This window comes from Vanacampus margaritifer, chromosome 5 (genome assembly GCF_051991255.1).
Source record: "Vanacampus margaritifer isolate UIUO_Vmar chromosome 5, RoL_Vmar_1.0, whole genome shotgun sequence".
Taxonomy (NCBI): Eukaryota; Metazoa; Chordata; class Actinopteri; order Syngnathiformes; family Syngnathidae; genus Vanacampus; species Vanacampus margaritifer.
The window spans coordinates 10,174,222-10,181,183 of NC_135436.1; positions in this window are offsets into that span (position 1 = coordinate 10,174,222).

Sequence of the window (6,962 nt, forward strand, 5' to 3'; positions counted from 1 at the left end):
GCTAAAGTTTGGCACATCTGGCAAGTTTTTTTTTTTTTTAACACAGTTCTGACACTTCACTCTTTGAGAAAGGTGTTATCCATCACTTTGAATGTGAACGTTAGATCTCATGTGTTCAGCATTTTATTAATTATTTTTGTACATATTTTATTGTAATCTTAAAATATGTTCCAAATTATGGATAACATTTTTTTGTAATGTATAATAATAATAGTAATGTAGTTTATTTCACCCTGGTAACAGTATGCTATTCTTGATGCCTGGCATGGCCACATCAATATATTAACTCATGCAGCAAATGCTTATTTGGGGATGACATTTGCCTAACAATTAGAAAACAAATCAGCAGGAAGAAGAAACTACCTATAGACCATAGATATCTATGATAAAGACTAACACAGCAACGTTGCATTGTTTTAATCAGCATCCCAGGTATTCTATTGTCGCCTTGTCAAAATTGGGCCATTTGTTCTTGAATCAAGAATCTTTATTGTCATTATGCAAGCCTAATGAAATTTTGTTCCGGCAGCTTTCGGCACAATTTAAAAAGGCAAGTGGCATAAAAATACCAAACTAGACTACATAATAAATAATTGGGTGGACGTCACTGGGTGGGGTCTGCCCCTATGCGACTAGCTCTCCTCCGAACCCTGCCGTCATATATAGAGTCCAGTGGTGGGATAGGACTGCCCACAATTCTCTGTGCTGTTTTCACTCCCCGGGACAAGTCCTTCCTATCCTGTGCAGTGCAGCTCCCATACCACACTATTGCACCAAAACAGAGGACAGTCTCTACTGTGGCTCTGTATAAGTTTTTTTTAGGAACTGAGGTGAGAGTCCAGTCCTTTTAAGATTCCCGAGGAAGAAGAGCCTTTGTTGGGCCTTCTTCACCAGGTGCTGTGTGTGTGTGTATGGACCAAGTGAGGTCAGATGTAATGTGGATTCCTAGGAACTTGATGTTATCCATTTGCTCCACCTCCTCCCCATGAATGAGGAGATGGGTGTGTTCCATCCTCCTAGATCTCCTAAAATCCACAATGACCTTGGCTTTTGAAAACCCGTCTGTCAGGTGTTGAATCAACTCTCTGTAGTGGGTCTCGTCATTGTCTGATATGAGGCCCACTACGGTGGTGTCGTCTGCAAACTTCACAGTCATACTTGTTGGATGAATAGCAGAACAGTATTGTGTGAAGAGGGTGAAGAGAGAGCGGGGCTGAGCACACAGCCCTGCGGCGTGGTGTGCCTGTACTCTGGATTAATGTGGTTGATGTGCAGTCCCCAATTCTCACCATCTGAGGCCTATTGGTGAGAAAATCTTTAATCCAGAGACGTAGAGGAGCCGACAGTTTTAGGTTGTGGAGTTTCAGTATCAGCTTGTCACAGTGTTGAATGTCCAAAAATGACATCCTGACATAAGTGTTAGGAGGATACTCCAGGTGAGTCAGTCGCGTGCAGTGCTATGGAGACTGCACCCTCTGTTGATCGGTTCTCCCTTTAGTCGAACTGATATCTGTCCTGAGTTGCAGGGATGACGTTCTTAATGTGATTAAAGATGATCCTCTCGAAGTACTTCATGATTACCGGTGTCAGCGCGACAGGGCGGTAATCATTTTTTTGGGCACAGGCACAATGATGGAAGACTTAAGGCACACAGGGACCGAAGAGAGCTTCAAGTAAAGTTCTGAAACAATCCATTTTGGACCATTTGGTTCAGTAGACAGGCAATTGTCAAACATCCTTGGTGTTATGCTGGCCTTTTCTGAGTGAAAATAGTCAACTTTAAAGAGAATGCCTGACCACAAACGGGAACAAAATGCTGAATGAAACGCCAACAAATACAGGTTAACCTGAAGCATTTGCCAGTTGTATGACCTTTTGTCACATTTTACTACACGCAAAAGTTGGGGATAGATGGCTTTCAGGTTTTTTGATCCATGGATTGACTCGAAAAAAATCATGTTCCAATTGTAATCGTTAGTCTTTGTCATGCATTTTGAAAGCAGTTTGCAACAGAGAGATGAAGAGTTACAGAAAGTGTCAAAATATAAATACCAATTGTTTCTAACTGAACAGAAAATGTTCAGTATTGGTCATTCATGTTGCCTGTTATAAAACACCAAGTTGTACAAAAAGTAGTGAAGCATTGAGCAGTTGGACATGTGCTTTATAATGTCGTGAGTACGTGTCAGGAGTCGGTAAATAACATCTCTTTTCACCGGGTACATCGGCTTGGAGCCCCTAGGGGCAACAGACCCCGTCCTATTATCGCCAAGTTTGAGCATTTTAAACAGAAAGAATTTGTTAAAAGTAAAGGACGGGAGCTTAAAGGGACCTCATTTGGAATGAATGACCAATTCCCGAGAGAGATTAATGAGCGACGAAAGGTACTGTTTCCTATAATGAAACAAAATAGGCAGGAGGGTAAACGGACTGCGATGGTCGTCGATAAACTATACATCGATGGCCAACTATTCCGGAACCCCAACTCCACTCCCTGGCTGTTCTAAATGGCATTGGTGGAACTAAACTTTGTTTGATCATTAGATGTATACATATACTGTATATGTGGTTATAAAACCTTAAATATGAATACTCATTATGTTTAGGCGATATTATAAATATATTATTAAATACATAACTATATCTAAAGTATATTTAAACAAAAATCTCGCTTAGGTTACCAGTTATTGGTGTATTTTTATGTTTAATCCCCCGTTAACTTCCTTTACTTTTACCTCCCTACCTGTTTTTTCACTGTTATATTTACTTACTCGTTACCTCATATTTTACACAAATTACATAAACCACCTAACCACTTTGATTCTATCCTATAACATACTAATACTGACAAATGGCCTATGCAGATATATACACAGGACTGAGTCTATATTGTTTGTATGCATAAATTAGTTCTGGTTTCCTGGAATGTTTGTGGCGCTCGCTCAGAAGCAAAAAGAATAAAAACTTTAGACCATCTCTTAAAATTAAAAGCAGATATTTGCCTCCTACAAGAAACCCACCTACAAAAATCTGAAGAAAAATTACTTATTGATAAGAATTTTAGCCAAGCGTACTCTGCCCCTTATAATAGTAGACAAAGAGGAGTCTGTATACTCATACATAAGAATTTACTCTTTACTTTAAATAATACAATAATAGACCCAGAGGGCCGATACATTATTATCCAGGTGACTATATTTAATAAAATATATACACTTGGTAATTTATATGCCCCTAATAATGATGATCCGGCCTTTTTCCATGAATTTTTCTCTCAGCTGTTTGATTTAGCAGCGAACTCTACTATTATTATTGGAGGAGACTTTAACACAGTCTTAAATCCATTAATTGACCGTTCTAATAATACAACATGTAGACGATTACAATCTACTAAAGTAATAGGGGAATATATGGATGACTTTGGCCTCGTCGACAGCTGGAGACTTAAAAACCCAAATAAGAAGGAATTTACCTTCTTTTCCGCTGTGCACCGGTCTTTTTCAAGAATTGATTATTTTCTTACAAATAACTCTATTGCTGATAAAACTGTTACAAAAATACATCCTATTATTATTAGCGACCATGCTCCAGTCTCCCTTTCCCTACAAGTTGATTATACCTTTAAACCACCACCGACATGGCGGTTTAACATCTCACTGCTAAACGACGCAGAGTTTGACAAAATTATAAGAAAAGAATGGGCAGACTTTTTGGAAATAAATGACTCTCCAGACCTATCGCCATCTCTTCTCTGGGAAACTGGGAAAGCAGTAATTAGAGGTAAAATTATATCATATTCATCTTATAAAAAGAAACAGGATCAAAAATCAGAAAAAGACTTGGAAGATAAAATTAAACAACTGACGGATGAGTACGCAATAAACCCAAATAACCAAATATGGACTGACTTACAAAATACAAAAATACAGTTAGACGATATGCTAACTAAAAAGACAGAATTTATAATACAACAATTGAGATATAACAACTTTGAATATAATAACAAATCAGGTAAATTTCTTGCAAACCAACTTCAACGCAATCGGGAAAAGTCTCTTATAACGGCGATTAAAGGGACAACTGGTGAATGCACACAATCACCAGAAGAAATTAATCACATTTTTTATAACTATTATCGTAACCTATACTTAGAAACTAACAAGCCTAACCCTGAGCATATTGAGGCATTCCTCAGTAGCTTAAATATGCCTCAGTTAACTACTGAATATAAAGACATGTTAGATGCGCCACTTACTATAAACGAGTTGTACAGTGCTCTAGATAGTATGCCTAATGGCAAAGCACCTGGCCCGGATGGTTATCCGGCTATATTTTTTAAGCACTTCTGGTTAATGCTTGCTCCACTATTCTTAAGAGTAGTAACAGAAATTAAAACTAAGGGTTACATACGCCCACACATGAATACAGCAGCAATTAAACTTTTATTAAAGCCAGAAAAAGACCCCACCCTTCCATCAAGTTACCGTCCGATTTCACTAATTAATACTGATATTAAAATTATCACTAAGGCTTTCACATCTAGACTAGAAACAGTAATCTCGACAATTATTCATAGCGACCAAACAGGCTTTATTAAAGATCGGCACTCTACTAATAATATTAGGAGACTCTTTAACCTTATTAGCATGTCACAGCGGCATGATAAAAAGGCAGTTATTATATCATTGGATGCAGAAAAAGCTTTCGACAAAGTTAACTGGTCCTTCCTCTTTGCTGTTTTAAATAAATTTGGCTTTGGGAAATCATTTATCCACTGGGTATCAGTATTATATGATTCTCCAAAAGCTACAGTTACTACTAATGGGATTATATCTCAGAGCTTTACTTTACAGAGAGGCACAAGACAGGGATGCCCACTATCCCCTTTATTATTTGCAATATTTATTGAGCCACTTGCATTAGCCATACGCCAGGAAAGAAGGATTCAAGGAATTCACTCTGGGGTAACAGAACATAAAATTAATCTATATGCCGATGACATCTTACTTTATTTAGAAAAGCTGGCTACTTCGCTAGGGGAAGTATTTAATTTAATAACTAAATTCTCACAGTTATCAGATTATTCTATTAACTGGACAAAATCAACACTTCTACCTATTACAGAAAATTCATGGAACCCTGCAAGCCAGGACCCACACTACTCATTTCCTATAGGTAATTTAAAATACTTAGGCATAAAAATCTCACCTAAATTAACTGATTTAATTCATTTAAACTTTTCTCCACTTCTGGATAACATTTATAGTGACTTGGAGCGCTGGAATAATCTTCCTATTTCTCTAATAGGACGAATAGCCACCATTAAAATGAAAGTTTTACCTAAAATAAACTATTTTTTCCTCAATGATTCCATTTAAACCTACGGCTAAATGGTTCCAGTTGTTGGACTCAGCCGTAACAAAATTTTACTGGAATAAAAAAAAAGCAAAGATTAGTCTATCTACTCTTCAGAAAAGCAAATCCAAAGGTGGTCTAGAGGCACCAAATTTTATGTATCTATATAGCTAACCAGCTACAATATATCGTTCTATGGGCACAACCCAACAGAGACACTAACTGTTGGTTGGAACTAGAACAGAAGGATTGTAATAACCTCAGACTTCGAGATTTACTCTTTATTACAACATCGATTAAGCGCCATAATTGTTTTAAAAACCCAATGATTTCCGCCACCGTGACTGCCTGGTGGAAGGCACTAGAATTGACAAAAGCCCAAGTGGAGCCCTGTGGACTTTCTCCCCTATGGCATAACCCCGACTTTCAACTTAACAACCAACCGTTTCATTTAGCTGTGTGGGAGCAGAAAGGAATTACACATCTCCACCATCTCTTCTCAGATAATATGTTTATATCATATACATCCTTGCTCCAAAAATACAATATAAAAAACGGAAATTTTTTACATTATCTACAAGTTAAAAATATGATAATGAAAAAAATTCCAACACTTCGGGGTACGCTCCAACCGCCTGTTTTAGCTAAAGATATTAACAAGCTTTCTCCGACAACAACAAAAAAACTTTCAAAAATATATAAGTTACTTTCATATACTGATAAAATGTCTTTACCCATCTCGAAATGGGAGACAGACTTGTCTATAGCACCGGAACCTGACTTTTGGATTCAAGTTTGTGAAAACGCATTTAAAATGACAAAACACACAAATTTACAACTTATCCAATATAAAGTTATTCACAGAACATACATTACTCAATATATGATGAAGAAAATGGGACTCTCAGACTCCGACATTTGTCTCCAATGCTTACAAAACACTACAGACACTTATGTTCATGCTTTATGGTTATGTACTCCGGTTATGTATTTCTGGACTAAAGTCTTAGAAAAACTTTCCACTATTTTGGACTGTAGGATACCTTTATCTCCAAACTTGTGTTTGCTAGGTGACCTAACAACAACTGATTTACCACATAAACAATTTCAATCTACACTTATAGCCCTTACTATCGCTAAAAAAACAATTCTTGTTAACTGGAAAAATAAACAAACTCTGAATATCGACCAATGGTCTAACCTCCTCATAAATCACATTTTAATGGAAAAAATATCTGCCTCAAATAAAAACCAAATATCAAAATTTATAGAAACATGGTCTACATGTCTGGTCGGTGCTGGGCTTCGCTTTTCTTTCTTTTCTTTGGTCCCCCTTTGGGTCTCCTGGCGGCCCCACGACTCTGGCTGGATTTTGAAGTGTTCGGTTTAGGTGAACGGTATGGGAATTCTTATTTATTTTTATTTTTTTTCGCACGCACGCACGCACGCACACACACACGCACGCACACACGCACAAACACACATACAAAAAAAAAAAAAAAAAAAAGGGAGAACAATGATGATGACATTTCAAATGATCAATACTGAGATCTCCCAAAAAGAAAAAAAAAAAAAAAAAAAAAAAAAAAAAAAAAAAAAAAAAAAGA